Source organism: Ictidomys tridecemlineatus, chromosome 10, assembly GCF_052094955.1.
Source record: "Ictidomys tridecemlineatus isolate mIctTri1 chromosome 10, mIctTri1.hap1, whole genome shotgun sequence".
NCBI classification, from domain to species: domain Eukaryota; kingdom Metazoa; phylum Chordata; class Mammalia; order Rodentia; family Sciuridae; genus Ictidomys; species Ictidomys tridecemlineatus.
The window spans coordinates 128,037,703-128,053,039 of NC_135486.1; the positions used below are offsets into that span (position 1 = coordinate 128,037,703).

At 43.1% G+C, this 15,337-nt stretch overlaps 1 protein-coding gene across 6 annotated transcripts in view; it reads right to left on the reverse strand.

Annotated features, from left to right (window-relative positions):
• The window catches only part of Tnrc6a (trinucleotide repeat containing adaptor 6A), a 175,489-nt gene that overhangs the window by 125,920 nt on the left and 34,232 nt on the right, over window positions 1-15,337 (reverse strand). The window lies entirely within an intron of this gene.

Consider the following 15,337-nt stretch of genomic DNA (forward strand, 5'->3'; position numbering starts at 1 on the left):
CTCGCTAAGTTGCTGAGGCTGGCCTTAAACTTGTGATCCTCCTGTCTCAGCCTCCCGAGCCCCCCCTGGAATTATACCCATGCGCCACGACACCCAGCCTTAATGTGTTTTCCCAAATGTGTCACTCAATTACCCCCTCTCTGTTTGTCCTGGGAACCACCCACACGGTTATTTATTTAAGGGCTTTTTTCTTTGTTTTGATTCCCTTTATGGTGATCAGATAAATGTGGCTTTAATGGAAATTATATAGTACTGTGAACAGTGTGGAGCTAGTAGCACTTGCATGAAAGAAGCTATAAAAATAAAAGTGATAGAAATAATTCAGTGTTGTTGAATTCTAGCTAATACCTTCTTCTGGTAGAAATTTCTGTGACTTTGCTAAAAAGGAAGGCTAGCACGTCTGAGAGAGGTGTTAAGGACCAAAATAAAAAAGACTAGCATCAAAATGTAACTTTCTTGATGAATCAGATGGGCTGAAAGACAGATGAAGGGAAATGACTTTCTTACGATATAGTTCAGTGATTTCTAATCTCCATATGTGGCCCCACCCAAAAATCATAATTATTTTTGTTTTTTGTTTTTGTGCTGGGGATTGAACCCAGGGATACTTAACCACGGAGCCACATCCCCAGCCCCTTTTAATTTTTTATTTAGAGACAGGGTCTTGCTAAGTTGTTTAGGGCCTCACTAAGTTGCTGAGGCTGGCCTTGAACTTGAGATCCTCCTGCTTCAGCCTCCCGATTTGCTGGGATGGCAGACGTGTCCCACCGTGTCTGGCCTAAAAAAATCATTGTTGACCTTGACTAAGAGTGAATAATAACTTCTGCTCAGAGAGGGAGGCGGGAGACAGGGCAAGAAACAGCCCCTAGAGCAGAGTGCAGCTCTTCTGCATCTGACAATGCAGGTGGCCAAGGAGACGGGTGAACCCTCCAGGTGGAAGGGGCCGCGTTAGTGAGTACAGTAGAGGCGGGTTTGGTGTGACCTTCAGGCCACTTCAAGTGGTTCAGAGTCCCTGAAACCAGAGAGGAAGAGAAGGTTCAGATCACAGGGCTTTCTTAGCTGCATAAAGAATTCCAATGTTATTCACCGCATGAAGCACAAAGCCCTGAAATGCACGGAGGGGCAGAATGACTAGAGAGTGAGCATACAAGCATTTTAGAAGCATTAGCTTCTTACGCACAGTCATGGACTCTTCCCAGCTCTGAGGTAGGGAATATCATGCCTGTTTGGGGATGATGGGAAAATGAGGCCTAAGGAGGGTCAATAGCTTGCCCAGATGCGGTGGAATCCTCCAAGAAGAACGGCCCAAAGAGATCACTCTGCAAACAGACTTTGCACTTCCTGCTGTTAAAAGAGGAGTCTGTTTTCCCACCCAGGGGCCTTGCCGATCTGCTTGGACCAAAGGGCTGCAGTGGAGGGATGATGGGGCACTTCCAAGTTGTTCTTTTGGAACCTTGTCATTGCCATGTCCAAGGCCAGGTCAGCCTTCTGCAGGATGAGCATGCATGTGGCAGGAAGTCCAGGTGTTCCAGCGGAGGCCAGACAGAGGACAGAGCCCAGCCAACATCAGCAGAGCCACCTCTCCAGCCTGTCATGATCACAGGTACATGGATGAGCCCCGGAGAGTCACCGTGCTGACCCAGAGACTCGTGAACAATCAATGGTGTTGTTTTAAGCCGTTAGTTTTTGCAGTGGATTTGGTGAGTAAAAGGTAACTGGAAAACCAAGGCAGGCCAGGGAGCCAGTTTGGGAGTTGGGATTTGTCCCAGATGGGCCCCGCCCCAAGGCGATTTACTCTCGTGGACATCACTTCTCAGCAAGACCCAGGTGTCCACTTGAGTCCAAGTCTTGTCTTGGGTGCGCTGTGCATAACTTTCCACCCAGGGTGAATCACACACGGGCTGCCCCATACCACCACCTTTCAAAGATTTGATGGAGGGATCAGCAGAGACAGAGCAGGAACAGGGAATGAGACATTGTCCCTGCAAGTCCATCTTGCACAAGTGCCACTCTCAATAGTTTGTTTTTTTTTTGAGGTTGTAGTTCTCAACCAGATGTGATTTTGACCCTCGGTGGTGGTGGTGCGCGGGGGGACATTAGCAATATCTGGAGACATTTTTTAACTGTTATAACTAGAGGGGTGATCTGGGCCACTCTGCCAGTAGAGGTCAGGTATAATGCTATATGAATGTCCTATAGGGCTCGGGGTGCCGCTGCAGGATGGGGTGCTCACCTACCCTGTGGAAGGCCAGGGTTTAATCCCCAGCACTGCAGAACAAAACAAGAAAATCCGACAGTGCCCAGGGTGGCCCACAGCAGAGAATGATCCAACCAGAATGTCAACAGTGAAGATGATGTCTAATCCCGACCATTGTTCTCTGGGATGGAAACATCTTTGAATCCCGGCTTTCAACCCTGGCTAACCTGTTAGGTTCCCTCAGGGAATTAAGAAATAATAATAATAATAATACCAACGCCCAGCTCAGATTCTCTAGGATTCTGATTCATTTGGGGTTTAACCATTTAAAAAAAAAAATCCCTCTAGGTGATTGTAATGCCCAACCAGGGTTGAAAAACTACTTTAGGAAAATGATTTTGAAGTCGAGTCTTACAATGATGGTAGCAAAATGATGGTTTAAAAAAAAAAAATGTGGGTCCCTGGTCCTCATTGGAATGGCTTCCCCACACCAAGTCCTGTTCGGCTGGCCTCAGGGTGTGAAATCGCACCCTCTCCAGGGGCGATTTCAGCTGGTCAGGGGCTTACTTCCCCCGGCTTCTTTCTGTCTCTCTTTACCCCGGTCCTCCACCACCATGGCCCCCATCACCTTCTCTGAAATGTTCTCTCTGACGTGCAGGTGCCGAAGCACAATAAGAGGGGGAAGAAGAGAAGTTGGTTGGGTTACACAGAGAGGAAGGAAGGGAAGGGAGGGGAGGGGAGTAGGAAGGACAGTGGAATGAATGGGACACCACTCTCCTATGTTCACACGTGGATCCACGACCAGTTAACTCCACACCCCGTACAACCGCAGAATGGGATGCCAATTAGGATAAGTTATACTCTGTGTATGGATATGATGTCAAAATACACTCTGCTGTCATGTATAATGTAAATCTAAAAAGAACAAACATGATTTTTTTTTAAAAAAAGAAAAAAAGGCGCAGTGGCGCACGCCTATCATCCCAGCGGCTCAGGAGGCTGAGGCAGGAGGATTGCAAGTTCAAAGCCAGCCTCAGCAACAGTGAGGCACTAAGCAACCCAGGGAGACCCTGTCTCTAAATAAAATCCAAAACAGGGTTGGGAATGTGACTCAGTGGTCAAGTGCCCTTGAGTTCAATCCCTGGTACCAAAGAAAAGAAAGAAAGAAAGAAAGAAAGAAAGGATGTGGCTCATGGATTTCCATAAGACCTTTAGTTTTCAGTATTCCCTGGAGGCTTTTTCTGGAGAGTTGACGACGAATGGCAGGGCACTCTGTATACAAGTCTTTTGACATCTCCTGTCCTTCATTTACTCTTCTGTTTCCTAAAGGGTTATAAAGCTCTGCAGATTTGGGGTGGTCAAACCCTGCACATCTCGAAGAAAGAAATTGCCCTTGACCTGTTCCTGGGAGATAACCTCTGAGCCACTGTAATATCCTATGTGATAAGAGAGTTCCATACACCTGGAGCCTGGGGCCATACCAGATAATTTATGCTAAAAATGTGATTTATGGTGGGGACCTTGGGCCATGCTGGAGGGACTGCAGGCTGGGTAACTGACCCCCAGTAAAAGCCGTCAGTACTAAGGCTCAAGTGAGCTTCCTGATGGCCTTCTTACTCTGTCTGTGTGTGTTGTCATATGTCATTGCTGGAAAAATTAAGCACTGTCTCTGACCCTCCTTGGAGGGTATAACTGTAACAAGGATACACTTGATGCTTTGACTATATCCCCTGTGGCCTTGAAACTTATGGTTTTTTTTTCTTCTTTTTCTCAAACTTCTTTTCAAACGTCTCCTCCCTAACCTTCCTGATCTCTCCTCCCTAATCTCATTTTTCTCTGAATCACCTCTGTAAAAGCCCCCTGTTCCTGCTGATGGGCAGAATCACAGCCTTTGGGACAGGAGTCTCCTGTGTTTCTCCTTGGCTAGCAAAGCAATAAGCCTGCTCTTTCCTTTTTCTGAAGACCTTGTCTCTGTTACTGGATTGGCATCAAGGATGAGGACGGAGCTTTGGTTACATAACTGGAATCTTGCGCCTGGACTCTGCCTTGTGCATCTTTGTCCTTTGCTGGTTTTCATCTGTGTCTTAAACTGTTAATAAACTGTTAACTATGAATACAGTAGTTCTGTGAGTCCTCCTAGCACGTCGTCCAAACTTAGGGTTTCTTGGGGACTCTCTGACACATCTTCCCACTCCCTGCTTTCTCTTCACTTCTCGGGCATCAACGAAAAGATTCCTTCTGCTGTTCTGACCATACTCATTTATGATCTTACGCAATCTTCTAAGAAACTCATCAAGAAATTTATTTCACATAAATTCAGTCTCTCCGTGGAAGCGATGCTTGGGAGAAATTTTCTCCAGCCGATTAGGGTACTTTTGCAAAACATTCCTGTGTAAGCATGCGCACAACTGTCACGTACTCACCCAAACCAGACTAGGATACTGCTAGCATCTAGGAACCACCTGCACATATCATAAGGCCATTGAGCCTGGAATAAGAACTGGCAGCCTACTGTGCTTAGCCTCCTGCAGGTAAGGAGCACATCCTTTACCTGATGCCTCAGACTGCAAATGGCCCCATGGATTCCAGCAGATGGAAGTATGTTAATTTTCTTAAGTCCTTAGCTTCTTGGATTCTTTCCAACTTTTTTGCTCTTCCAAGTGATGCACCAATAACGATTCTTGCAAATGAATCATTAGGCTGTTCTATAATGATTATCTGAAGATACACGTCTACACATGGAATCTCTGAATTCAAGAGTACAGGTGTCTTAAAGATCTTTGATAGATGATACCTTTGGGGAACTATATCAATTAAAAACTCCATTGGTTTTGCATACACATGCATTTTCCTGTTTCCTTGCCAACACCGAACATTAATTACTTGTTCTACTAACAAATAAATTGCTCCATCTAACTGCACGATTAGAAAAATCACAGTGCATTGATATTACAGAATATTTTGCTATAAAGAATTAGGGAAGTTTCTGGAATATAAAAGGTAGAGAGATGCAAAAAGTTGATTTTCAACAGAATGAACAGAAAACTGACAAAGTCCAGGTGAACAAGCAAGAGGCATTTAGAGAAAAACAGGAATGTTGGTGTCCGGGTAATGCTTTGAAGTGTCAATCAAAGAAATTCAAATACAGAGGTTTCAAGCAATGGACAGGCAGTCTCTCTCCTGTGGCCCAAGAAGAGACAAGGGAATGAGGAATGGGTAGAAAGTAAGGCCAAAAATCCTAAAAATCATAGCCATATGCCCCCCCCATTCCAAGGGACATGCTGACTTCCTGGAAGGAAAGATGCCCCTTGCCTGCAGCAGCCCCAGGATAGGTTAAAAAAGTCTTATCCTATGAAAGATTTGAAAAAAAAAAAAAAAAAACAGTGAGGGCCTTAGCTCCCAGATGGCAGGAAAGCTGTCGGTGGATCTTAACCCACCCACGGCGCTTGCCATGTCTTGCCACGTCTTGCCACAGAAGCAATCAGGCGACAATAAGAAAAACCTAAAGACGTCCGTCCAGGACCTGTGCCGCAGGTGGAGCCCAGTGCGCATGCGCCATCCTCCCACGCTTGGCCAAGGGCGAAGGGGCAGGGAAGGGTGGGGGCAGCGCAGCCCTGCGAGGGGCGTCCAGCGCCCGGGCTGAGGACGGAAACCAGCTGCCCGCAGCCCAGAGGGCAGCTCAGAGGCTCGGTTTAGCACTTTTCCCTCCCCCTCCCCCCCCCCTTTTTTTTTTGTTGCTTGCCCCACCCAAGCCCCAATGGAAAAACTGACCCAACAGAAACTCAGCAAGCGCACCCAATTTCTGTTATTTCAGTGAGTCAATGCATATTTTCTACCGACGACGGCGCTGAAAATAGAGTTTTAAAATAATAGCGAACGGCAGAAAGCCTACCCCAAGCATAAAAAAGCTAAAATGACCATAAATAGAGGAAGACAAAGCCATGCAAAACAGGGCCCATGTCAGATTCTGGAAAAATTAAAGGTGGAAAATATAAGAGATTTAAAGCAGACCTCGTGGATGATTTTCAATCAATGTAGGTGGAGTGAGTTGCTTTTTTTTTTTTTTTTTTTAAACAAAGAAGCCATTTAAATAGAAAGACTTCAAGATTGCACCCAGGACCTGTAAAAATCTGGCCTTGGATTGAAAGCAAAAAGCTGCTTATTATATTTCTTAGGGAGATTGAAATTAAAGGTGCAGATAAAGACATCGCAGGGAAAGGTTAATACAGAGAAAGCGGGGTTCATGGTTTTCAGATGAGATGGAATCGAATCCAAGGTTCCAGGAGGCCACCAAGACCCATGGGGACATTTTATAAATGACACGGGGACATGCCTTCTAAAGGGAGGTTAAAACTTCAGGGATAGGTGTGCAGACTGAGATGGATCAAAACCCATCCAAGCGCCTTCCCCGGGCACAAAACCGAGCCCTGACACACCTTCCCAGGCCCAGGGGATGTGGGAATGAGACATAAAGACTTGGAGGGGCTGATGTATATTTAGTAAGGTGCCCTTGGTAGTTTAGGATCAAATGCTATTCACTGAATATAGAGGATATATCTTTTATGGTCTTGTGGGGTTTTTTTTACAGGGTGATCTGTCAGGCTGCAAAGAAAACCTTAACAAGATTCAAAGAGTAGAAATAGCACAGAGTATTTTCTAATCGTAGTTCAAAAAACCTAGAAATGTGTAACCTGGTCAGGGGGCCATTAGGGGAGAGAGGGAGGGGCGGAAGGAAGGGGGAAGAAGAGGGTGAGAATTAAACCCCCAATTCTTTTTTGGGGGGGTGGGTGGGTACTGGATATTGAACTCAGAGGCACTCAACCACTGAGCCACGTCCCCAGCCCTATTTTGTATTTCAGAGGACATGAAAAAGACTTATCACCTTGCAAAACTTTGTGCAATTAAATGTGAACACCTGAAGGAAATAGACGATTTTTCTAAGAAAAAGCAAATAACAACAAAAATAATCAGCCTTACACATCTTAAATAAAATAGGAAGCAGGAGCAAAATTGAAATTTTTTTTTTTAAAGAGAGAGTGAGAGAGGAGAGAGAGAGAGAGAGAGAGAGAGAGAGAGAGAGAGAGAGAGAGAGAGAGAGAGAGAGAGAGGAGAGAGAGATTTTTTTTTAATATTTATTTTTTAGTTCTTGGTGGACACAACATCTTTGTTGTTATGTGGTGCTGGGGATCGATCCCGGGCCACACACATGCCAGGCGAGCGCGCTACCGCTTGAGCCACATCCCCAGCCCCCAAAATTGAAAATTTTACCCCAAGTCTCCATCTAAAATCTACCAGCCCCAGGAGGTGGAGAAATTCTTCCAAATAATTAAGAAATAAGTGACCCTGTTTCAATATCAATTCCATTGGAGCACAGAGAAGTAAAAGATGTTCATTTTTTTTCTATGTGTGAAAAACACACCTAAACCCAGAAATCATGTAATTTAACAAACATGATTATAAGAATCAGTGTGACCCTGTCTCTAAATAAAAATATATAGGGCTGGGGTTGTATCTCAGTGGTAGAGCACTTGCCTAGCATGTGCAAGGCCCTGGGTTTGATCCCCAGCACCACATAAAACTAAATAAACAAAATAAATATATATATTTTAAAAAGGGTTGGGGATGGAGCTCAGTGGTTAAGCACCCCTGGGTTCAATTCTTGGTGCAAAAAAAAAAAAAAAAGTTATTACCAAGAAAATCTAATATAGTTCAGGAATGGAAAAAAAAATGCTTAGCATTAGGTAATATGTTAGAAAGCATTGTGGACCATATATCTCAGTTTAAAAAATAAATTTCAATTTTACTAGCAGAGAATGGTCAAAACATTCTCTTATGGCTTTCTAAAGAGCCACCGTATTTATGGCTAAACTTCCCTTTTTATTTCCAAAATTTGAAATATGTACTGTATTCTCCTTGAAGGGAAAAAAAAAATCTCTCTAGAGATTTTTTGTTTTATTGATCCTATCAAAGACCCAGATCATGGTTTTATTTAACACTTGTTTTTGGTTTAATTCGGTAGCGTCTATATCATGACTGATTTGATTTACCTGCTATTTTGGTCCATTAGGTTATTTTTTTCAAACCTCTTTTCTGAGAAACGTGTTTCATCCCTTTTCATTCTTTCTTAATAAAAACATTTGAAATAATGTTTCAAGTGGATTTGTCTTTTGATTACAGGGTTGTCTACTTCCCATCAGTTTTGAAAGGTATTTGTTCTTTTTGTTATTTTATACATAAACAGAAATTGTGGGTTTAATTTCCTCTTTTCCTCAAATCATTTTATATGGATGGTTATCATTTTATAACATTTTAAAATGTTCTAAACATGTTAAATTTTTTGCTAACCTGGTGTTATTACTTATTTACAAGGTTTTTTTTTATTGGGGGGGGTGCAGGGGGATTGAACTCAGGGGCACTCAACCCCTGAGCCCCATCCCCAGCCCTGTTTTGTATTTTAGTTAGAGACAGGGTCTCACTGAGTTGCTTAGTGCCTCGATGTTGCTAAGGCTGGCTTTGAACTCGAGATCCTCCTGCCTCAGCCTCCCAAGTTTCTGGGATTACAGGCGTGTGCCACTGTGCTTGGCTTATTTATAAGTTGTTTTTATTAAACACTTTGACTTCTATAATTTCTGCCTTTGGAAGTCATTTAGGTTTTATTTGGCCTGACACACATTTCTGTTTTCTGTTTTTGTTTTTTGGTACCAGTGACTGAACCCAGGGTCACTTTACCATTGAGCCACACCTTCAGCCTTTTTATTTTTTTGAGACAGATTCACCCTAAATTGCTTAGGGCCTTGCTAAGTTGCTGAGGCTGGTCTTGAACTTGTTATCCTCCTGCCTCAGCCTCCCAGGTTTCTGGAATTACAGGCACAAACCACCTTACCCTACTACATTGCTATTTTAAAATACATGTTCTATATATGTTTGAAAAGCATTTGTATTTCTTGATATGTATGTATTGCTGATTCCATTATTTAAATCCTGATGTTTTTGTATGTTGTTCTATCAGGAGGAGAATGGTTTGTGAATCTCTTACTCAGTTTTATTCTTGTCAACATTTTTCATATTTCTATGGAAACAATTACTTTGAAACTCCTTGATCTTTGTTTCAGCCTTGCTTTAAATTTGAGGCAATAAATTCAACTGTACTTAAGCACAAGCTCTAAGTTAAAAAGCTGTGGACTCTGAGTTTTTTTGGAGGAGTGTGAGGGTTACCAGAAATTAAACTCAGGAGCACTCAACTATTGAGCCACATTCCTAGCCATATGTATATTTGTATTTTATTTAGAGGGCCTCACTGAGTTGCTTAGCACCTCGATTTTGCTGAGGCTGACTTTGAACTCTCGATCCTCCTGCCTCAACCTCCTGAGTAGCAGGGCTTACACCCGTGCGCCAGTGCTCCCAACAAACATGAGCTTTTATCAAAATAAATTTCTTTCTAAAAACATGGTAGAGGGGCTGGGGTGGTGGCTCAGTGGTAGAGCACTTGCCTAGCGTGTGTGAGGCACTGGGTTCGAGTCTCAGCACCGCATATAAATAAATAAAATAAAGGTCCATTGACCACCAAAAAAATATTTTTAAAAAACCATGGTAGAAATGTCTAGAACAGTGCAAATATTTTAAAAGCATGCTAGGAGCCAGTAATTATAAAATTGTTACATGTGTACTTCTGTGGCTTCCTGTCATCCTAGCATTAAAATTTTGTCTGACAACTGAGACAGGCAAGGGATGCTCTTAAATGCGGAGACTGGTTTAATGGCATCAAGCTTAGTTCTGTAAACACTGGAGACAGGAAATGGCATTTGCTGGAGTGTTTGTTGTGGAAAATGTTGTTTTCCTCCTCAATATTGTCGACTCTATTTGCCAAAATAAAAAAAAATGTGAATGCTTTTTTACTGGTCTAGTTACAATTGAATCAGCGGACACAGAAAGCACCTATATTCTCTTGAACTCAGGAATAGCTCTGAGGGACTTTTTCGTGCAATCAAAATGCATAATGAGGATAATGGGAATATTTCAAACCACGGGGCGGAATCTCACTCTCTTGGACAATGTTATTTTTTTTTCTCCACATCCGTGTTTTGCTCTTTCGATTCATAGACGCTCATCAATGTCATTATCTTTTTTAGGGGGGATTGGATCATCTACCAAGAAATAATACTCTGCCTAAAATGCTTTGATTCTAGGTCCTCTAAAATTAATATTGCTGTTTTCTTCACGTTTGCATTAGGGCTTGCTTCTTGGAAATTCGAGAGAGCTGGATTTAGAAGCTCCTGTCTGAAGGGCTCTGTTTTCCACGGGGGGGTTGGTTAAGTCTTTCTGGCTCTGTCATTCCAGATCTCATCCTTGTCCTTCTGAAGGTGGATGTCCCTTTGTTGACTTTTTCTTCCTGTCACCTGCAATATGAATCATGCTCATTTTTTTTTTGGTGGTATTTTTCTACTTTTATACATACATATGTTCTGCTTTTCTACTCTAATGGAGTAGGTTCCTCTCGGTTTTATTCTCAGACGCACCCACACACACATCTTGTGCTTCTGGGGTTGAAAGTCTCCCCATAATCCTGTCTAGTTGAAAGGTTGTGTGGTCTGAGGGGAAGCGGAATGTGATTCCCATTGAGGAAACGGCTCCCATCGAAGGCTCCCGAGACGCTCCCATTTCAGGGCGCTTTGCAACCAAGTTCAAGAAGATTCTCTGGACTCTCTTCTGGTTTAATGGTCTTTCTTTGACTCGTCCAGGAACTCAGCCAACATCGGGTAGGGCGACGGTCATTTCCAGATTGGGATGAGGATCACAGGCAACCCATGTCCTGGGGACCCTAGGAGATGTCCCCCTCTCTGTCCCCCTCTCTTTGCTGAGAAAGCCCGTGTTGTTTGGATCCAGTGACCCGATGACCGCTTAATCAATGTGTCTGTTTAAGAAATAAACACAGAAAGCCAGAGAAAAAGAGCAGTGGCTCTGAGATGAGAGCTTTGGAGAAGGATTGCGGTGTGCGAAGACGGTGGAGCTCAGCAGGCTGGGTGCCAGCTGGTGGCGTGGTCTGGAGACATCTGAAGCAATAGCCGTTTGGAACGTGTTCCCTGGACAGGGGCCAAGACGCGGGTGCAGAAAAGCCTCATAAATGAGTTTTGATCCCTGTCTGGCATTTCCCGTTTTTTCCATTTACAGAAAGGCCTCCATACAACCCGCGGATCTTCTTTCCCAAAGAATTGCTTTTGACATTTGCATTCGATATTCCACCATGCGATAACTTATTTAGCCACCCTATCATGGGCACCACCGTTAACTCGACTTAATTGGCTCCTTTGTTCATCTTTACACTTCTGTCAAGATGTCCCCTTACCTTAGCATTTTCTAAATCAATTTTAATTATATGAGTCATACATAAATGCTTTCTTCTGATGAAATGCAAGTTGAATAGAGGTCCCCTCTCTCCCTCCACAGCACAGAGGTAGGTGGTCACTTTTGGATGCCCTCTGTCTAACGTGATCATAATTTGGGGGAGGCATGTGACCACTGAGCCCCATCCCCAGCCCTATTTTGTATTTAGAGACAGGGTCTCACTGAGTTGCTTAGCACCTTGCTTTGGCAGAGGCTGGCTTTGAACTCACGATCCTCCTGCCTCAGCCTCCGGAGCCACTGGGATGACAGACATGTACCATTCCCAGCATGATCATCAATTTTAAAATATATTTAAAAGAAAATAATACCACTTGAATTTTTCCTTCCCATCTAGCAATATGTCATTGAGATCTACCTACATGTCTGTTTTAAACTGTGGCATATAATTCCTTTTGAACTCGAGATCCTCCTGCCTCAGCCTCCTGAGCTGCTGGGAGGCTGGGATTACAGGTGTGAGCCACCGTGCCCTGCCTGTGCAGAATTTCTTTATGGAAAAAAACATGCATAGTGGAAATGCTGAATGTATGGCTGCTTTATATTACTGGAACTGCACTGTCTGTCAGAGTTGTCACTAGCTGCATGTGGCTTTTGAATGTGTCACTTGAAATGTGGCTGCTGAGGGCAGAACTGCCTTCGCTAGAATAAATTTTGAAAATTTCAAAACTGAACCGGTATAAAATACTTTTCTGTTAGATTCTATTTTGTTTTGGTAAGGCTATTATACTCTCTCAAAAGTGTGTCACATTAAATATCACGTCATTCTCTCACGTGCCAGATAGTGAGTGTTTTCCAGGTTTCCGTGTGAATGTAACACGGATCTAATTGGCATCCTTGACTCCGCTCTAAGGATTTTTCTCTGTGCGTTGATAGAACATTATAATGTGTTTACTTGAGGATTTGAGGCAGACGGTATGAGTTTCCTAACACCTTTGTATTACGATAGGGAAGTAAATAAAAATACAGAAAATCAAAATACAGATTATTTTAATCATCATCTAGGTATTTTTTTTATTATGCACAAAATTTGAAATGAAGGCATACAGCTGATGCTGAATCAGCGAGTCCTTGATAAGAATAGTGAATTTAAAAAGAGCCAGGGCGGGGCTGGGCATCTAGCTCAGTTGGTAGAGGGCTTGCCTCGAATGCACAAAGCCCTGGGTTCAATCCCCAGCAACCCCCTGCCTGCCCCCCCCAGCACACACACACAAAAGAGCCTGGGGCTGGGGGTGGAGGGAGGGATTGGGGAGATGCTGGTCAAAGAACACAACATTTCAGTTGGAAATAAGTTCAAGATGTGTCGGGCAGTTAATAACAATATGTATTTGGAAGTTGCTTAAAGAGCGCTGGGGGTTTAGCCCAGTGGTAGCATGCTTGTCTAGCCTGTGTCAGGTTCTGGGTTCAATCCCCAGTACTACCCCCCAAAATTGCTTCAAGAGTAGATGGTGCCGGGTACGGTGGTGCATGCCTGTCATCCCAGCGGCTTGGGAGGCTGAGGCAGGAGGATCATGAGTTTAATGCCAGCCTCAGCAAAAGCGAGGCCCTAAGCAACTCAGGGAGACCCTGTCTCTAAATAAAATACAAAATAGGGCTGGGGATGGGGCTCAGTGGTTGAGTGTCCCTGAGATCAATCCCCAGGACAAAAAAATTAAAAAGCAAAACAAAACATTAGGTTGTAAGTCTACTAGCCACAAGAAATCAGTAGTGGTAGTGCTTATGTTAAATAGCTTAGCCATTCCAGAATGCTCGCGTGCATCAGAACATCACATTACACACCATAAATAGAAGCAATTTTTACTTGTCCATTAAAAAAAGGAAAAACCCACAAGAGACCAGAAGACGAAATGCCACAGATTTCATGATGAACGCCATGAACAATGTGCTCCTTCAGAGCCAAAAGGGAAAAGCTGTATGTTTGTTGTGAAAAAAAAAATTATTTATTAATCTGAAAAGTGTTGAGATGTTTTTAGCCAATATGTGAACTTAATAAGAAGTTGTCTCTTGACATTCAAACAAAGAACCAAGGAAGCTCATGAAAAGATGCTCCGCCTCACTAAAATCGTTGGGAAGATGCAAATCAAAACCACGAGACACCGCGTCACGCCTATTAAAGGTGGCAATTTCCACAAGACAAAATAATCTAGAAAATAACAAGGGTTGGCAAGGATACGGACAAACTAGGACCCCTGGACCCCGGTGCATTGCTCATGAATATGTAAAACAGTATAATTGCTGTGGAAGATGGTACGGCAACTCCTCAAAGATTAAACAGAAATATCACATGGTCTAGCAGGTTCTGCTTCTCAGTGAAAAGAAGTGGGAGCAGGCCGTTGAACAGATGTTGATACACTCGAGTTTTTCTTAACACCATTATTCACAAAAGCCAGAGGCAAAATAACCCACATGTCCATCAACAGATGAATGGGAAACCAAACAGCAAGGGCCCATGATGGAATATTATGCAGCCTCGAGAAAGAAGGAAATTCTGACCCATGCTTCAACATGGACAGACCTGGATGACAGTATGGCAACTGAAATAAGGCCATCCCCAAAGGATAAATATGATATGATTCCTCATATATAAAGCTCCTAGAATAGTGAAGCTCACAGATATAGATGACAGAATGGTGATTGCCGTGGGCCGAGGGAAGGGGGAAATTGGGGTGCTAGTGTTGAGTAGGTTCAGGGTTTCAGTTAGGAAAGACTTTTAACATCCTGGTGCTAGATGGTGGTGACAGTCCCACAACCACGTGAATGTACTCAATGAACTGTACACTTAACCGTGGTCAAAATGGTAAATTTCTGTTATGTATAATTTATCACCATTTAAAAAAAAAACAAATTGCCTTAAGTCAGAAGAAAATGTTGAACAAAAAAATTTAAATACATTAGGATCAGAGATTCTGATTTGGGCCAGTTATAAAATGAATTAGATTCTTTTTTTGGGGGGGTGGGGAAGATGTACTGGGGATGGAACTCAGGGGCACTGGACCACTGAGCCCCATCCCCAGCCCTATTCTGTATTTTATTTAGAAACAGGGTCTCCCTGAGTTGCTTAGCGCCTCACTATTGCTGAGGCTGGCTTTGACCTCCCGATCCTCCTGCCTCAGCCTCCGGAGCTGCTGGGATGACAGGCGTGCACTACCATGCCTGGCTGAATTGGATTCATGAATGTGGAGTGTGTGTGTGTGTGTGTGTGTGTGTGTGCGCGCACATGCACACATACAACCAATATTTAATGGAAAGATGGTAAAATAAATTATTTCAGTTACGAAAATTTTGTCATGACAAAAGCGAAGAATCATCACTTAAGCCAACCATTTCCCATAGAATCAATGAACACGTCAAAGGTAAAAATAATTCAAATTTTGCAAAACAGCGAATTTTAGGTGAATCACTCCACAGGATGCTGACCAACGAATAGGTTGGGTATATTTAATCCTAAAGCTCTTCCAAATTTATAAAAAAAAAAAAAACCAGTGCCAATCCACAAATGTAGTATAGACTTTTTGAATCTCTTACATCTGATAGAGAAGAATTTCAGTTAGATATGAAAAAAAAATTAGTTTCTATCCTACCAGATGGTGTTCCAAAAATATGGATTTATTAGAACTTCAAAACAAGGGACTGATGTTTTCCGTCTTGCTGCCTTCCACCGTATGATATATATTGAAAATATTTATGCTGCTTTCAGAAGTAGATTCTTTGGGAGGTGCCATGGATACAGTTGCTAACGCTGCT